This window comes from Lepidochelys kempii, chromosome 9, assembly GCF_965140265.1.
Source record: "Lepidochelys kempii isolate rLepKem1 chromosome 9, rLepKem1.hap2, whole genome shotgun sequence".
Taxonomy (NCBI): Eukaryota; Metazoa; Chordata; order Testudines; family Cheloniidae; genus Lepidochelys; species Lepidochelys kempii.
In genome coordinates, this window is record NC_133264.1 from 62029938 (window position 1) to 62048735 (window position 18798).

The following is an 18798-nucleotide window of genomic DNA, read 5'->3' on the forward strand; positions in this document are numbered from 1 at the left end:
TCAAGAATTCCAACTCAACCACAGCCAGTTGATACAATTAAAGGACAGCCAGATGACCAAGTTGTTATACATTTGGGTCATGTAATTAGAAAATCAGTACAATTCAGAGACACTTGACAGACTGATCTGTACTGAACTTCAAAGACCGCGTGATATCGTAATGATTGTAAATGGCAGGAATGTAGAACTTAAAGGGGCAGTGTAATGGAATGCTAAACTGTAATATACTGATGGCACTGTGTATAAAATACCTGCTTTAAACAAACTTCAGCCATGCCTGGCAGAGCATTGAAAGATCTTATGATGAATACATCAGATGGTGTAAGCAAGCTCTGTAGCCAATCCGGATCCGGTACAGGAACAGGCCTCTTTCTTCTGGGGTGGAATTCTGCAATTCACCCACTCTCAGACCAGGACCTGGGTCATAGCCCCCTGGGTACCAACCACGACTCATTCACCAGGTCCAAGTGGGTTTCCCTGTGGAGCTTGTGACAGCAGCTGATTAAAATGATTCAAAACCAACAACTTCTGAACAAAGCAGCATTTATTCTTTCTTCCAACAGTACAAAGTATGCAGGGCCAAAGTATAAACAAAAAGTCCTACATGCATATTTGCTTATCTAACCTTAACCTCTGTATCCATAGCTCACGCAGGCCTGGATTGTTATTTCCCGTCGTTGAATTGGGCGAACCGCTACCTGCAGCCTGATCCCTCTCTAGGAGTATGGTTTCCCAGGCTGTCAGCTTTTCCACTGCCGCATCCTCTGTAGCCTCTCCTAGTTCACCCAAACCCTCTCCCTCTTTTATGGGCTTTGATCCCAGGCTTAGCATTGGGACAGGTAACCCATCCTAGCCCGGATGGAGCCATATTAGCAGTTTCTCCCCTCACTGCTATCTGAACTCCTCTGAAGCGTTGAACGTGAGGATGTCACTGTACTACCTTTCCTGCTTCTTTCTGCAACAACCCCTTCTTGGCCCTCCTTAATTTAATTCTATGCATTCAGACAGGCAGGGAAACTGACTCACACAGACTAGTCATAAAAAAATAGACATTGTCCCACTTTGTCACGACCATGTCGTGCACTTGAGGAACCTGGACTTCAGTGGAAACTCCATTGACCTCAGTGAAGCTGCACTGACAAAAAACTGTTAAAACCCAGCAGAGAATGAGGCCCGTGGACTCTTCCAACACATATGGCCAGATCCTTGGCTGGTGTAGTTTGAAGGAGACCCGCTCAGTTCAGTAGAGCCATGCTGGTTTACCCCAGCTGGGAATCTGGCCATTGCTATCTAAATAGTTGTGAGACCATGGATTATGTGTCAGAGGTTTTGTTTAAAACATGGATTAGTGACCAGATGGGTTGTAGCAGCGAGAGCCCGTTGTATAAATACATATGAAGGCAGGTCTTTGAAAGGACTAATATTTAGCTTTTTGGCTGAGACAGATTGTGCTGCTCTGGGAATATCTATGTAGGGAAGTTTGTCCAACGTTATATTTGAAGGAAATTATTGCAAGTGTAAGGCACTAAATTAAGAGCCCTGGAGACGGAGTTCGTCCTACAAAAGGACAGTGCCAGTGGCAGGCCAGGCTTCCCTCAGAGTGTCCCTGCCAATGTCCTCAGCCCTGCCCTGGAGGCTGCAAGAGGAGGTCAACTTCTGGGGCCTAGTCACCTCTCGGCCTCTCTGCTGACACCAGCACAAGGGGCCCAGCTGTGCCAACAGCTTTTGTGGCACCGATACTAGTTCACTAGACAAGGTGCGGGAAACACGCTGCAGACTCGGTGCGGTCTCATTTGGGTGGAGGGACACACCTGTAATTGGTCAATTCAGTCTGGAATTCAGGAGTGCTCCTAAATTCGTTGTTGATGCTGAGTGCTCTCATAGCCTTACACACAGAGGTGGCTATCTACCGTCTCTGGTTGGCTAGGAGAGTCTCCTCCTTGTGAATGATGGTCTAGTCTTGGTTACACACATCTCTTGAGTGGATTACAGCAATGTGCTCTACCTGGGCATGAAGCCACCATTTATGGACCTTCATCTAGTTGAGAATGCTGCAGCACACCTCAGCCACACTGGCTACTGCAGGCCCATCAGCCCTGTCCTCTGTGCTCTACGCTGGCTTCCCAGAGAATGCTGAGTCAAGGCCTCGATCCTTATCTTTAAGGCACTTTGTGGCCTGGGCCTAGGGTACCTAGAAGATTGCTTGCAGCTCTGGGATGGGGATTGCGGTCGATGGCTCCCCACCTCAGGTGCAATAAAACTCTACCACAAGGGTAAATTCACCTGTGCCGAAGACGGAGCTTTCCCAAGGCTTGTCTGACACCTTGGAATGAACTCCTCCAGGAACTAAGAGCCACCACCTTCAGTTCCAAGGGCAAGGTATAAGTCTTTGACCTGCCTTGGCTAACAAACACAGAGCAAAGTGCATATTTAAAACACAAATCAAGAAAAACACCTTTCAGAACAAACCACTCCACTGCACACACAATTCTTCCCCCTGGGGCAAGGATGTGAGAGAGTGAACCATTCATGAGTGGGGTTAGCAACATCACTTAATGCTTGACCAGAAGGCACTGAGATACAGCAGTGATGGTGGCAGGATAAGAACTTCTATAGAATAGAAATGTTCTGAGTCCCCACAGCCTTTTCTGTGAGCCATCATATGGCAGGGGCACTGGAACAATTTGTATAGTGGGGGTGCTGCGAGCCATTGAACCAAACTGCTAATCCTGTATAGAATGGAAACCACTGGAGCACCCCTAGTTCCAGCCCCTACGTCAGATGGTGACTTCAGACACCACCAACCCAAGCCAGATCTAAACAGGTGAAAGGCCCCTACTTTCCTCACCAGTCTCCGAAGGTATCTAGTCCCCCTGTTCACCAAGGGCACTTTGTGGATGAATTCTCCTGGTGATACGTGGTGCTGCTGCTGGCAAAGTTACTCTTCAACTGTCATTATATCATGACAGATATAATTGGTTGGAGATTTTTCAGTGAGTCCCCCACCCATCATGGATTGGAGTCACCTGTCAGGTCTCATTGCCACTTGTGAGTGTTGAGCTTGGAATGAGAGAGAACTGGGGTCTGCAGGGGAGGTTAGAGATCATTCTGGCTCTGTCTGGTTTCTGAGTGAGATGAGCCCAAGCAAAACCCACAGACAAACATTCGAAGCTGGACTCAAACAGTGTGGTCTAGTTCTGTCTCCACAGCTAAACAAATTCCACCCCCTCCTGGACCATACCAAAGCATCTCAGCTATGAAGTTACAGACATGACATCATGGGAACAAACTCTAATTGGCTGATCATACAGCCAACTGTATTTGTTATAAACAATTCCGCCAGCTCTGACTCACAGATAACATGTTTACAGTAACAGCAGGTACCTGGAGCTTGGCATGTTTCTCCATCCCTAACCATGGAAAAAAATCCTCTCCTAATGTTCTTAGAACTACAGGAGATTAAGACTGCTGTTCAAAGGGCCATTCATGTGGATACACTGAAACAGTGGCACTTTCTCTGGGTTCTCCCTGTTAGAAGTGCTGCTTGTGAAGGAGGTAACTGCAGGAGGAGGTGAGTCAGAAGAAAATCGCATTGTGCCATGAGTCACGTGGTAGGCTATGTAATTTAGATACCCAAGCTACTCACAAATATGTCCTCAGTGGGCTTACTGGGCCTCAAGGTGTCCCTGAGTCTAGTTGGTCCTGGTGATGTATTTAAGCTATGGAACCATTGCTTTTGTTTTCTCTGTACTGCACCATTACATTTCTAAGACCTTTGCTTGTGTGCATGGACTGTAGCCATTTTGTCTTGGGATTGGCTGCAGACGGTTAGAGGGGAGACGCAGACAGTATGTGTGTGTGTGCTCTCTCTGTCATGGAGACTTTGCTTTTGTTCTTTCTTATTGTCCTCTTCCTTAACCTATAATGAAAGCCATTTCAGATGGGAAGTGAAGGGTTGCTCTGGGTGTATGGGAAGAACATAACAGGGTTGGTGAAGTTGTAGCACAAGGGGACAGTCAAGGGCACCCATGTGACACTACTTTCCCAGGAGAATTGAGCCTTGCAGAAGAACTTGCCTTTGGCTCGTGCATGAAGGCATTTCCCTGTAGGGCAATAACACTTTTAGTTGATACAAGCTATAGCCTTCCTCGTTACTGTCCTCCTCCTCAGTTCATTTGCGTACTGTGTTCCTATTGGTTACAATTAAGTCAGCTACAAATTAAGTTAGATCTGTGGCACACAGTCAAGCAAAGCCATTATTTAAAGCCACCGAATAAAAGTCCATTAACTCAAGCCTTGAAAATCAGTGTTTGGAAGGTGTCCATGGACATCACTTTAACTACAGTGCTGAGGTGAGTCTGAGCTGCAGAATTCTGACCTGGATCCATGTTGGTCCTTGGTTTGTGCTCCCCTACTGAAATGGTATGAATACTCCTAGAAGTGAGCATATTCCAGAGAGATTATTAGAGATGTTTCAAAAGAAGGCCATGGCTCTTGAAACATAAAACATGGCTGACTCTGCTGCAAGTTCATAGGGAAATATTGTCCCTGAAAATGATTTTTAATGGGAGGGGATCATTGTGGAATTGTTGGGGTTTTACCTAATCCTGGCCAAATTTGGGAGCCTATACAAAGAGATGTTACAACCAGAGCTGTAGAGTGATGCTGGTGGCAACTCAGAGCAACACATTCTTTTTGCTTCTTACTCTAGGTTCTGGAGCCCGAGGGCAAGGCTCAAGGCAGGTTTCTGGACACTTCAGCTTCCCAGGTAAGGTGCAACATAAAGGAGTGGTATTGTTCTGGGGGGAAGCTATTGGAGGGGGGTGAAGGGTCAGTTATGGTATGGAGAGGGCTTGGGCTGTAGGTTTGGGTTTTTTGTTGTGAATTTCATGTAGATGAAAGGCCATGGCTGGAGATCAAGTTCCTCTGGGTCTCTACTTGGCAGGTACAGCGTGAGTGGCAGCAGTGTAAGCTTTCCTAGCCATATTCCTCATTATCATACTCTGATGAGGGGGCTGGAAAAAGCGGGTCAGGTTTCAAGCAGGACCTAGTTTGGTGTGACACCTGGACCTGGAGCCCAGGAGTGCAACCTGGTGACTGGTTGCTCCTGGACAAACACAGTTCTCTGAGCATGTAACCCTGGCCTCTTAGCATGAGGAATAAAGATCTCTCTCCTGCAACTCCACCTGCGACATCCCTTATTGCTAACTAAGCAAACCTGGACTGCATTTGGCAAGACCTTCTCTGGGAGTATAAGAGGGTTTCTCTGTCTCACTCACTGAGGCTCATTCATTCCTTGGTCTCTTTGCTTAGACTGTCAACAAGACAGTAACTTGGTGGCTGTTGTGCTGATGGTGTCTGTCCAGCTGTCCTCTGTGGTGTGGGTGTGGGTGTAATCCTGGTTCCACTGAAGTCAAGGGGAGTCTTACCATGGGCTCCAGAGAGGCCAGAATTTCACCCAGAGAGTTTGTGAGCATGCAGGGGGGTGTGGACGTGAGGGCAGGGATTTCTGATGCTTCTGTCATCTGCTAGCCAGTCTGAGGTGTGTCCTCCAGTAGGGACAAGTGGGGTTTGTAGTTTTGAGGTGTAGAAACATAAGCCATGGGCTAGACCAGGAGTGGGTAAACTACGGCCCGTGGGCCGAATCTGGACTGCGAGCCAGTTTAAGCCGGCCTGCGAGCCTCATGATGTGGCTCGGCCCTGGTTCAGCGCTCCCGCCAGGGCTCTAGGTTGTGGGCCGCACCAGCAGCTTGGCCCTGCTCCGGCGCACCAGCATGACGCGGATTGCCCCGATCCAGTGCTCCAACACTCAGCTCGGCCCTGCAACGGCCAGGGGCCGGACCAAGCAGCTCGGCCCCGCTCCAGCTGGGGTGCTGGGTCGGGGGCTGCACCAACGGCTTGAGGCTCCTCTCCCGCGCTCCACCACTCGGCTCGGCCCCACTCCGGTGCTCCAGCCGGGGTGCAGGGTCCAGGCCGCACCACACTTGAGGTAAGCGCTGCTCAGAGCCTGTACCCCTGAGCCTCTCCCCATGCCCCTGCCACAGCCCTGATCCCCCTCCTGTTCGCCAAAACCCTCGATCCCAGCCCAGAGCACCCTCCTGCACCCCAAACCTCTCGTACCCTGCACCATCCCAGAGCTTGCACCCGCAGCCAGAACCTGCCCCCCTTCCCACACCCCTGCCCCAGCCCTGATTCCTCCTCCCGCCATCCGAACCTCTCGGTCCCAGCCCAGAGCACCCTCCTACACTCCAAACTCCTCATCCCCAGCCCCATCCCAGAGCTCACACCCCCTCCCACACCCCAACCCCAATTTTGTGAGCATTCATGGCCCGCTATACAATTTCTGTTCCCCACTGTGGCCCTCGGGTCAAAAAGTTTGCTCACCCCTGCGCTAGACTGAGACCATCTCACTTGTTCTACCTGTAAAGCAGGCTGGGTGTGAGCTCCACTCTCCAGATGGGAAGGTTGAAAGATTTAACCAGAGATGGGCTGAGCTGCAAAACTGCCATTTGTCTCCAGCCTTTGAACCTGCCCTCACTTCCCAACTAAAGTTTGGAAGTTGGGTTTTGACTCAGCCCTTAAGCTTGTCTGAGGGGGACTGAGGATACAGGCAGGTGGCACTGGAGGGACAGGTTGACGTGGTACACTGGAGACTGTTTTGATTGCTTCTTGATTAGCGTGGTTAGGAAAGGGAGGTTAGCTACTGTATGGTAGCATGCAAGATCTCTTGCCTCTCAGATGGGTCCTAGTGGTGGTCAGAGTGCTGCCTTTTATGGATGGGTGGTAGATTTCCCCAGCTGGAATTTCCAACATCTCTGCTAAGGAGGGTCCCAGGTGCTCTGTGATGTCCAGGAAGGGTGGGGATCTCAGTCACATGGGGGTGCCCGGATTAGTCTAATTTCAGCACTCCCAGATGAACACAGCCAAAGGATTTTGATCGTAGTGAGTTTTACTTGCATTTGAGCCTGAAAGAGAATGCAAAGCAGATTTGTCCCCTCTGGGTCTGGGTTTGTGGTGAACACAGCATCCTGGAGCCATGAGGATGATGACTGTGTCATGGCACCAGGGGTCTCGGTCAGACCAGATACTGTGCTGCAGATGTCTTGAAAAAATTCCATGACTCCAAAACTTAGGTGGGGTTTGCTGGCTGCTAGCCAGGCCGGCTAGAGAATTAGAGACAGCTTAAGAGCAGCATTCTTGCTTGGCCTTTAAAAGATGAGAGGGGAACACAAAGAGCATATGCATGATTATATCTATGACTGGAAGCACTGGCTAATGGCCTGGAATCTGTTTTGAATTAGCTTGTCTCCCACTTGGCAGCATCCCAGTGCGCTGGCATGACTCGCCCCCCGGGGCTGGGCTCAGACAGTGCTCGGCTCCCATTACAAAGAGCTATCTGTGTCAAGCCCTGTCATAAAAATAAAGGGAAGGGTAAACCCCTTTGAAATCCCTCCTGGCCAGGGGAAAGCTCCTCTCACCTGTAAAGGGTTAAGAAGCTAAAGGTAACCTCGCTGGCACCTGACCAAAATGACCAATGAGGAGACAAGATACTTTCAAAAGCTGGGAGGAGGGAGAGAAACAAAGGGTCTGTGTCTGGCTATATGCTGGTCTTTACCGGGGATAGACCAGGAATGGAGTCTTAAAACTTTTAGTAAGTAATCTAGCTAGGTATGTGTTAGATTATGATTTCTTTAAATGGCTGAGAAAAGAATTGTGCTGAATAGAATAACTATTTCTGTCTATGTATCTTTTTTGTAACTTAAGGTTTTGCCTAGAGGGGTTCTCTATGTTTTTGAATCTAATTACCCTGTAAGATATCTACCATCCTGATTTTACAGGGGGGATTTCTTTATTTCTATTTACTTCTATTTTTTATTAAAAGTCTTCTTGTAAAAAACTGAATGCTTTTTCATTGTTCTCAGATCCAAGGGTTTGGGTCTGTAGTCACCTAGGCAAATTGGTGAGGCTTTTTACCAAACCTTGTCCAGGAAGTGGGGTGCAAGGTTTTGGGAAGTGTTTTGGGGGGAAGGACGCGTCCAAACAGCTCTTCCCCAGTAACCAGTATTAGTTTGGTGGTGGTAGCGGCCAGTCCAAGGACAACGGGTGGAATATTTTGTACCTTGGGGAAGTTTTGACCTAAGCTGGTAAAGATAAGCTTAGGAGGTTTTTCATGCAGGTCCCCACATCTGTACCCTAGAGTTCAGAGTGGGGGAGGAACCTTGACATGATGGCATAGTGGTGGGATTAACCTGAAATCATTTTGAGATCCAGTTGAGATTTTTTTGAACTAGAAATACAGATTTTAAAAAGGAATTTTTTTTTTCCTGTGGAAAGGAAGTCCAGAAAGCAGCTTTGAAACTGAAAGCAGCTTGTTGTTCTCTGCTTTGTGGCCAAGCAGAGACAAAAGGGGATTATCTTGTGAATTGCAGGTTTTCTTTGCCTGGAGGCAGGGTACTTAACTCCTGCAGGGAAATTCACAGTCTTCCAACCCGGAGGTTTTTTTTTCTTTTCTTCCTAAAAGTAAATAGGGGGTGTGTGTTCTACCCATTTGCTTTTTCTTTGGGCTGGGTAAGCAGGTTTCCAAGTAGTTGGAGGTTTTTTGCTTTAATTTGGGCCCAGAGCGGAGACAAGGGAATTGTCTTTTTCTGTAGGCTGACAGTCACTATCAGAGAATAGGTATTCTATTCCAGCACAGCAAAATTTTACAGCCACGTTTTGTTTGTTTGTTTCTAAACCTCGGGTGTAAAGTTAGTTAAAAACAGAGAGCTTAGAATGACCAAATCCTCAGCTCGACTACAGCTGGAATTAGCCAAATTTCAGGCTGAGGAAAAACAAAGGGAACATGAAAGACAGATAGAACTCATGCGGCTGGAGAAGGAGGTACAGGAGGCTGCCCACAAGAGGGAAATGGAGGTAAGGAAGCATGCGGAGGAGGAGAAGGAAAAAGAGAGGAAGCATGTGGAGGAGGTGGAGAGGTAAAGACCCAGCATACAGACAGACACAGACCCTTTGTTTCTCTCCCTCCTCCCAGCTTTTGAAAGTATCTTGTCTCCTCATTGGTCATTTTGGTCAGGTGCCAGCGAGGTTACCTTTAGCTTCTTAACCCTTTACAGGTGAGAGGAGCTTTCCCCTGGCCAGGAGGGATTTCAAAGGGGTTTACCCTTCCCTTTATTTTTATGACAAGCCCTTCACTGCAAGATCTCTGCCACTTCAGGAGTGTCTAACCCCAAGTTCCCAGGCGCTCACAGCAGGTGCTGGGTTCCAAAACTGAAACAATGCAAAGAGGAGATAGAAAAAAGATACATCCATTGTCTGGAAGGGAGGTTGTCCGGCCCTGGACCTGACTTGGTCAGGCTTTACCTGGTCCAAGATCTACTGTCAATCTGCAGTCCAGGTCTCAGACTCTGAATAAGAATGGGGAGAAAGACAGAGAAAATGAGAGGAAGGATGGTCTGATGGTGAAGGTTGTGCCCTGCTACGCAGGATGTCTGCATTCAGTTCTTGGCTCTGGTACAGCCATTCCATGTGACCTTGGGCAAGTGCTTTTGTCTCTCAGAACCCAGTGCCCAAATGGGATAATAATGCTTCCTTTGTCTATTTAGGTTGAGCTAGGGCCTGTCTCCTCCTCTGTACAGTGCTAGCACAGTGGGGCCCTGATCTCAATTCGGGGCCTCGAAGCACTGCTGAAATAAAAATGAAGTGTTCTATTTGTCCAGATGGACTCTTTAATGAAGAAGAGGCCAGCTGAAAACGTGGCTCATTGTAATAGAACATCTGAAGAGAGGGATGGCCTGTACTAAACAATACCCGAGCACAAGGGAGAGCTAGTTATAAAGTGTCAGCCATGGACGGTCCAGGCCCTGCAGCAGAAGGTACATTTTTCTAACCTCCCCTTTGAAAACGAGGCAAGAAGCACCAGTCAACTCAGATGGGGTGCCGAGGAGACAACTAGAGAAGCACAGTTCGGTGGATGGGGAATGAGATTACAAATAAGAAAAGCTGGGCTCTGTCCCTGACTCTGGCCTGCCGTATGATAATGGTCCCTCCTTACCTCAGTTTCCCCTTCTGCAAAGGGGGGATCATATTACTGACCTGCCTTTGTTGAGTGCTATAAGATATATGTAGGAAAGGGCCGTTATGAGAGCTAAGTATAATTAACTTGCTTACACTGCTTTAGTGGACTCGCTCCTCATTTACACCAGTACTGGTCAGACCAGAATTGGGTTCATTGAATTTTTAAGTAAGCATGATCATTTGGTACCCAGGGACACAGCATCTGGGAATCCTACCTAAACACAAACAGATTGGGTACAGATTGCCGAGCAACACTTGTTTGTTAGCATCCTTGTTCCCCATTACAGAACCCCGGTCAAACCCAGACACTGAGCCCTGGATCTCATCAAACCCACGGGCGTTTGATGGGCCCTCCACTGAAAATGCTGTCAGGAAAGTCTAATTCCCATAGCTAGCAGCAGGAGCCACCCAGCAGCTCTTAACATCCTGAGCATAGAAGGCAAAAGGGCAGCCCATGAATTATGAAGACACTAACTAGCATTTTACAGTTCCAAGACCATCACTCCCAGTCAAGGACTAAATTGGATTTGATCTACAGCCCGCATGTAGGTTGCACGCAAGGCATTGATTAAAGAGGGAAAGCTGGGCTGCAGAGCCTCTGTGAGGCTCCCTAATGGTGCTGAAATCACTGTCATTAATGCACAAAATTGCTTATGTATCTATAGCATCTTTCATCCCAAGACACAAGCGAACAGGGGTGGTCTTGTGGTTGAGGTCCCTTGCCTGGGACACAGGAGATGTGGCTTGAATTCCTGACTTTACCATGACTCACTCTGTGACCTTGGGCAAGCTGCAGGGGCCCAGATCCTCAAACCAATGGGAGTCAGGTGCGTGAATACCACTGAGGACCTGAGCCTGGGAGCTGGATTTTCCAGAAGATCTCCATATCCAGAAAGTCCCCTTTAGTACAATGAGTAAATCAGCACAGCTGCATTAACAGAGGTGTCCTCTGTGCACTGGTGAGTTTCGCTCCACTGTGTATGTTAGAATTGTGCTCAGGTGTAAATTACAGTGACCGCAGATTTGCGCACACAGCCACAGTAACTCTGAGCAAGCTAAGGTGAAGGGAGTAGCACTGAAAGTGCAGCATATCCTGGGTGGCAAGAGAAACATGCAGAGAGCCCTGGGACTTCAGTGTAGCAAAGGGAGGGCAGTTCCAACAAAGCCAGGCAGATGGTATGCCAGTCTCCTCCATAGGCGTGAGAACTAGGGGTGTGGGGGTGCTGCAGCACTCCCAGTTTTTGTGCGGGGTCCCAGCCCCACGCCCTGGGGTCCACTACGGGCCCCACATGCGGGGTCCCGGCTCCCACCGGACCCACGCCAAAGGCTCCACTCCCGGACCTGCACTGTCAGAGTGCCTCCATTCCCTACCACTATACTATCAAGGAACCTGTGAAAGGTACAACATGGGTCACAGTTCAGCCTCTTGCATATTTTGTTTCCCCTCAGAGTTAGCAAGATATGCTTGCATTGGGGTATTGGAAATGCTTGTGGGAAGCTGTGCTATTCTGGTCAGGTAAGAAATACTATGAGAATAGTAGCTTCTCTTGGAAGGGAAATCTGAACAAACCTGGTCAGTGATCTCCCAACTATCAAACTTTCTTCTACCACCCTGCAATGCAGGCTGGGGCATTCAGGCTGACTAATTGTATGGCACAAAGAATGTGCTGCCCTGTGCAGTGTGGTGGTAGGGAACTTGGGGGGGGGCACTAGTGCATAGAGGTTTCCTGTTAAATTTGGAGATAGTGGAACCTACTTATGCAGGGTTTAGACGAGAGGCCTTCACTGTCCTTTCTCTATTTGTTGTGCTTTAAGAGCCTTCTTTTCAACGTATATGGAAAGTGGAAGTGTCTTACAGCTATAAACCTGCTTCCCCTAACATGCAAGTTGGCTGGTGATTTTGGAAAGAGGACTCTTCCTCTCAAAAGCTGAAGTGGCAGCTCAAGCCTGGACCTGCATGTGGGGACCTGGTTGCCGCCGGAACAGCACTCAGGGCTCTGTTCCTGGCCCTGCATGTGGGGTTTCGGCTGCAAGACCCGCATCTGGGGCTCTGCTCCCGCCCTCAGCTGTGGTCTCAGCCTCAGCCCCCTTACCCATGTCCACATCCCCCCGGCTCCCGGAGCTAGCTCTGGGGAGAGAGGGCACGGGCAGGGGTTAAGGAGGGGGTGAGGTAAAAAGTTTGGGGACCACTGACTTTCAGCACCCCCACTGTAAAAATTGTTCCAGTACCACTGATCTCCTCTGAACCTGGGCCTTGCAAAGGGAGGAACATTTTCCAAAGGTGAAACCTGTATGAGGAGCCAGTTTGGAGTTGCTCATCAAGCCATTTCCTCCAGGTTGATATCTAATGGCAATTAAGCCCAACTTTCTCTCTCTCTCTCTCTCCGTTTATATGGCCCTTCGTCGTCCAAATATCTGATTACCTCCCAGCCATTAGCGACTTTACCCACACAGTCCCCTCAGGGAAGTGGACAAGCATGAGCCTCATTTTACAGATAGGAAACTAAGGCAGGGATCTATTAAGTAGAGCTGATCAAAGAAAGTTCAGCAAAGCAGTATTCTGAGGGAATTCTGACAATACTGCAATAGCTCATTAAGATTATTATGTATCATGTACTACAAAATAAAAGACACCAACCCAAAAAGGAAATTTGGAGGGAATTTTCAGAGAATTAGGAAGTGTTTGGTTTTTGTTCCAATTTGTATCCAAATCTCAGAATCCTCTGACAATCAGAATTTCCACCGTCCACTCAGCTCTGATATGAAGAGAATTCCGTGAAGTCACACAGGGAATCTGGAGCACAGCAAGAAATTGAACTCAGATTTCCTGCCTCTCATTCCAGTGTCTTAGCTATAAGACCACGCATCTCACAGCCATGGTAGGCTCTCCCATGAATGCATTTGGTCAGAGAAGCAAGTTCAGCCAGCTGGATTTGGGAGGAGGCTCACTGCATTTCATCCTCTTCCGTGTTGGTCAAGATCCAGTATCACAATGTGACACCAGAATCACGGACTTGTGCTATCGCAATGTTCCATCATTGTCACATTAGGACGGCATGTCCCCGCTTCAGTCATTTGGCAGGATCATCTAAACATCCCCTGAGATGGCAGGATGCAGTCAACTAACCTTATCGACTTAATTCTGCTGTGGCTCAGACAGAGCTGCCTCTCCATCCCAGTTACCTGCAGCAGGCACTGAATTATTAACCTGACATCTCTGCTGAGATGGGGTGGAGGGAGGAGAGGGAGCTGTAGGAAAGATCTCCTGTAAGGCCGTGTCTCCTCCCTCTTCCCCAAAGTGTGCAAAGCCTCTATTACAGATTCATTAATAGCAAGGCCCCTGCCTAGCACTCAGTAGGTCAGTACAGCCTCGGCAGGGACCTCTCCTTTCCTTCCGCTCCAATCCTATTAGTATTAGAGAGTGGATAGCGCTATAACAGGAAAAAAGTCCATCTCGGAGCAGCACGGCTGACGGCTTGACTTTTAAATCTTTAATAAGCATTAGCTTTAGCAGCAGCTCCGATGTGCTGGGGAATGGCATAGGAATGGAAGCCTAACCGGTGTGCCTCGCTGTTTAGCTGCTGAGAATGGGTCAGGGCCAGGTAGCTGGATGTGTGAACAGTGGACAGGAAAGCTCATTTACTCTCACAGGTGTTTAGGGGGGCTGAGCACAGTATTTCTGCATGGCCGGCCTCTACAATTCCATTTAAACCCTTCCTTTCACGTATCGGCCATGACCTGAATTCGGGGCCGCGTATTCCTTCCAGAATGACATCACTGCAGCTGCTTTCCGCTGCGCCCCTTGCACGCCTTCTGAGGTCATTGCCATCCACCCAGGAAACATAACGACATGACCTCAGGGCAATAAAAAGAGGAACCAATTTGCAAAGCTGTTGTTTGGAGATTCATTTTCTCCACCCCCGTTCAATTCCCGTAAGAGTTACCTGGGATGCAGTGATATTACCTAGCCCTTTAGTGTTTCATTCTGTTCTGGATTTGGGACCTCAGTTTAGTTTGCATTCTTGAAATTTATAATGACCCTTTTCATTTGAAACAGAGATTGAGGGACAGATGGTGGCTATGCAAACTTTACCAGCCTGCATGGGTGATCAGTGACGTGGGAGGCATAAGGGCCATGTTTATGGCTTAGGGAGGAGTTCCTAGATGGAGCAAATGAGATTAATTAAAATAGACTCTAGAAGCGCTGTTCTTTGCACCTGGTGTCACTGGCAGTAGGTGCTGAGCAAACTTGTGCTCTGCTGCCCTCTAATGGATGGATTATTTTATTCCTGCCCATATCTATACTGGCTCTTACAGGTAGAGCTGGTTGCGGGGCACGGCTTAGTTGTCTGCACATCGTTCTCCTGATATCCATGCTTCTTACATCTAGGAGTCCTAATTGACTCAGCCCTTTGCTTTTTGGAGATAGAGGCATTCAGTCCCATCCCATCCTTTCCGTTCGCATTTGTGTCTAGCTGGTGCAGATGGGCGTGGAGGGTTCCTTGACATGTTTCCGAAGAGATTTCTGATGTTCTTGACCAAACCCATCCCTCCCTCCCCTAGAGCAGGGCTGGCTGCAGTTCAAGGCATGTTCTTAAAACGCATTTCCATAAAAGGGGGAAGATTCTAATATAGGGCCGTTTCCCGAGAACATGCAACTCCCATTGACTTCCATTAGAGAGGGTAACTCAGGACTGCGCAAACAGAACAGGAGGACTTGTGGCACCTTAGAGACTAACCAATTTATTTGAGCATGAGTTTCATGAGCTACAGCTCACTTCATCGGATGCATGCCGTGGAAACTGCAGCAGACTTTATATATACACAGAGAATATGAACCAATACCTCCTCCCACCCCGCTGTCCTGCTGGTAATAGCTTATCTAAAGTGATCATCAAGTTGGGCCATTTCCAGCACAAATCCAGGTTTTCTCACCCTCCACCCCCCCACACAAATTCACTCTCCTGCTGGTGATAGCCCATCCAAAGTGACCATTCTCCCTACAATGTGCATAATTAAGGTGGGCCATTTCCAGCACAAATCCAGGTTTTCTCACCCCCTCACCCCCCTCCCAAAAACCACACACACAAACTCACTATCCTGCTGGTAATAGCTCATCCAAAGTGACCATTCTCCCTACAATGTGCATAATTAAGGTGGGCCATTTCCAGCACAAATCCAGGTTTTCTCACCCTCCACCCCCCCACACAAATTCACTCTCCTGCTGGTGATAGCCCATCCAAAGTGACAACGCTTTACACAATGTGCATGATAATAAAGTTGGGCCATTTCCTGCACAAATCCAGGTTCTCTCACCCCCTCACCCCCCTCCCAAAAACCACACACACAAACTCACTATCCTGCTGGTAATAGCTCATCCAAAGTGACCATTCTCCCTACAATGTGCATAATTAAGGTGGGCCATTTCCAGCACAAATCCAGGTTTTCTCACATCCCCCCCCACCCCCATACACACACAAACTCACTCTCCTGCTGGTAATAGCTCATCCAAACTGACCACTCTCCAAGTTTAAATCCAAGTTAAACCAGAACATCGGGGGGGGGGGGTAGGAAAAAACAAGGGGAAACAGGCTACCTTGCATAATGACTTAGCCACTCCCAGTCTCTATTTAAGCCTAAATTAATAGTATCCAATTTGCAAATGAATTCCAATTCAGCAGTTTCTCGCTGGAGTCTGGATTTGAAGTTTTTTTGTTTTAAGATAGCGACCTTCATGTCTGTGATTGCTTGACCAGAGAGATTGAAGTCTTCTCCGACTGGTTTATGAATGTTATAATTCTTGACATCTGATTTGTGTCCATTTATTCTTTTACGTAGAGACTGTCCAGTTTGACCAATGTACATGGCAGAGGGGCATTGCTGGCACATGATGGCATATATCACATTGGTGGATGTGCAGGTGAACGAGCCTCTGATAGTGTGGCTGATGTTATTAGGCCCTGTGATGGTGTCCCCTGAATAGATATGTGGGCACAGTTGGCAACGGGCTTTGTTGCAAGGATAAGTTCCTGGGTTAGTGGTTCTGTTGTGTGGTATGTGGTTGTTGGTGAGTATTTGCTTCAGGTTGGGGGGCTGTCTGTAGGCAAGGACTGGCCTGTCTCCCAAGATTTGTGAGAGTGTTGGGTCATCCTTTAGGCCTGCGCATAGCTGCTAATTAGCTGCTATGTTACCTCACCAAGTAGAGGCCTGTTGGATTGGAACTCAAGATCATCATGAGTCCTATTCTCGATGGACCACATACAGGTGGCATTAAGTGACAGTGAAGTCTATGAGTGGATGTGGCCATAGGTCATTACAGGGTGAGGGTCAGCAGCTGGACTGAACTCTTGTGTGCCCCAGGTATTTGTACTGAAGATGAGCTGTGTGTGTGTGTGTGTGTGTGTGTGCACGCACGCTAGAGCCCTCGGCTGGCTGGAATATTTCAGGATCACTCATGTGAGCAAGAGTTCCCTCCATTGACTGAGTTAAAGGGACCACTTAATCCCTTCGAGATCTGTTTTGGAGCCAAAGATCATGATCATAGTCCTCTCACTGAGGCTGCATGTGTACGGGTCAGCTGATGACTTTGGGAATCTGTATATAGGCAGCCATGGATTGCTTACACAGCACATCTCTCTGGGGAGGAAACGGGTCAGACTGGGGAGAGTGTGGTGGTTCGGTTCCAAGCTCCGCCCACAAAATTAGCTCTGCCCAAAGTGTGTGTCACCAAAGTGAGACATCACTCACAGTAGATTGTGCAGATGTTCAAAACATGATTGTGCTGCTCCCTGAGCTCCAGTTCTTGAGCTTGGCTTCCCCCTTAGGGTTTGAATAAGCCCATGGGCTTGGCTAGGCGCTTGTGAGGGGCGGGGGAGATAAGTGGCAGCATCCTCCAGTCATCACCAAAATGAGCCGTCACTTGCATTCATTGTGCTGATCGGTGACCTCCATCTCATGAGCAGTGAAACAGTTAACAGATCTGACATCTGCGCTGTCGTCACTGGGCACACAGGTTAACACTAGAGCAGATTGGAAATCAGAATTTTTCAACCATCTCTAATCACAGCTCAAGTGACTCCTTTAGTCCAAAGAGCAATGTAATGTTTTTGGTGCTGAATAGCCCAGGTTCCATCCCTGCTGATGCCCAGGATGTCCGTATCTGTGCAGCCCTTATTCCTTACCTTTAGCCCTTGCTTGGGCAAATCTTCTGTTTAAAGCAGATCAGAGGTTTGTTGTCAAGACCTTTCTTATGATGGAAAATGGCTTTTTGTTCAAAAGGAAATTTTTCTGTGGAAATTTTCATTTTGGTCAGAATTTTCTATTTTACATTTTTAAAAAATGGAAACCAAAACTGAGAAATGTTTAGTTCAAATTTTCATTTTGGTGTAAAATTTGTCATTTTTCACCCTTGATTTTCAGTACTGTGTTCCACTGTGTACTGCATTAACTTGAGTCGGAGAGGTTATTTTAGCTCTGTTTTCAGCACTTGTGACTTGTGTGTCCAGTTCTGATGCCCACAAGTCAAGGGGGATGTTGATAAATTAGAGAGGGGTCAGAAAAGAGCCACAAGTATGATTAAAGCATTAGAAAACATGTCTTACAGTGATAGACTCAAGGAGCTCCATCTATTTAGCTTAACAAAGAGAAGGTTACGGGGGGATTTGATCATAGTCTAGACTCTATAGGTACCAATTTGGGGAGCAAATATTTAATAATGGGCTCTTCTGTCTTGCAGAGAAAGGTATAACATGATCCAAAGGCTGGAAGTTGAAGCTAGACAAATTCAGGCTGGAAATAAGGCGTACATTTTTAACAGAGAGAGTAGTTAATCATTGGACCAATTCACCAAGGGTCGTGGTGGATTCTCCATCACTGACAATTTTTACATCAAGATTGGATGTTTTTCTAAAAGCTCTGCCCTAGGAATTACTGTGGGGCAGTTCTCTGGCCTGTGTTATACAGGAGGTCAGACTAGATGATCACAATGCTCCTTCTGGCCTTAGAATCTGTGAAACATGCAGTAGGGAAATTCTAGTGTGCAGCACATTGGTAGACTTTAGAATTCACACGCCTCCAATGTGCGTTGCTGCACCGTGTAAACCAGCCCTTAGTGACCTGTCCAATGTCTTCTCTGGCAAAGCCAACAACTCCGCTCTCCTGAGTTACAGTCTGACTTTTTAACCACCAGATCATTTTTCCATCTGTCTGCCCATTAACTCACTGGGCTACTGACTCTGAATGGGGAAGTGGGGAGCGCTTTGGGAGAAAGAGAGATGTTATGGAAAACTAGATCCCATTCTGTCCTATAGTGCGTACGCAGCACAAATCACTTCTCCCCATGGCAACTTACTGAGTACTGCCCTGGCTGCACAGAATGCTCTCTTCAACACCACTTCACCTCATCAGCAAACAGCCAGAGCCTGAGACTCCAGATTTCTTCAGTAATTGAGTCTTAATTTGCTGTTTAGAGAAGGGAAAGGTGGAGAACAGGACTATAGAGCGTTGCCCCCAAAATTCAGGAGAAATGTGACAGATGCGACTCATGCTCCATCAGCAGATCAGTAGCATCATGGGAGGGGAGTGGATTCCACAGGGAAGTTCAGGCAGGAAGCGGGAGGAACTCCAGCCAGGAGAGCTCAAAGGGGTGGAATGGTCCAGTGGCTCCCAAAGACCACACATCTGTGCTCTGGAGGCAGCGGGCACAAGTGGCCTCGAGAGAGTCCC

At 47.9% G+C, this 18798-nt stretch overlaps 1 protein-coding gene across 1 annotated transcript in view; it reads left to right on the plus strand.

Moving 5' to 3' along the window:
* Window positions 1-4716: 4716 nt before the first annotated feature.
* Window positions 4717-18798, plus strand: part of LOC140917570 (BTB/POZ domain-containing protein KCTD16-like) — a 40370-nt gene continuing 26288 nt past the window's right edge. The window contains exon 1 of the mRNA XM_073360687.1: window positions 4717-4768. The gene's annotated coding sequence lies outside the window, so the exon portion shown is untranslated. The remainder of the gene's footprint in view (window positions 4769-18798) is intronic.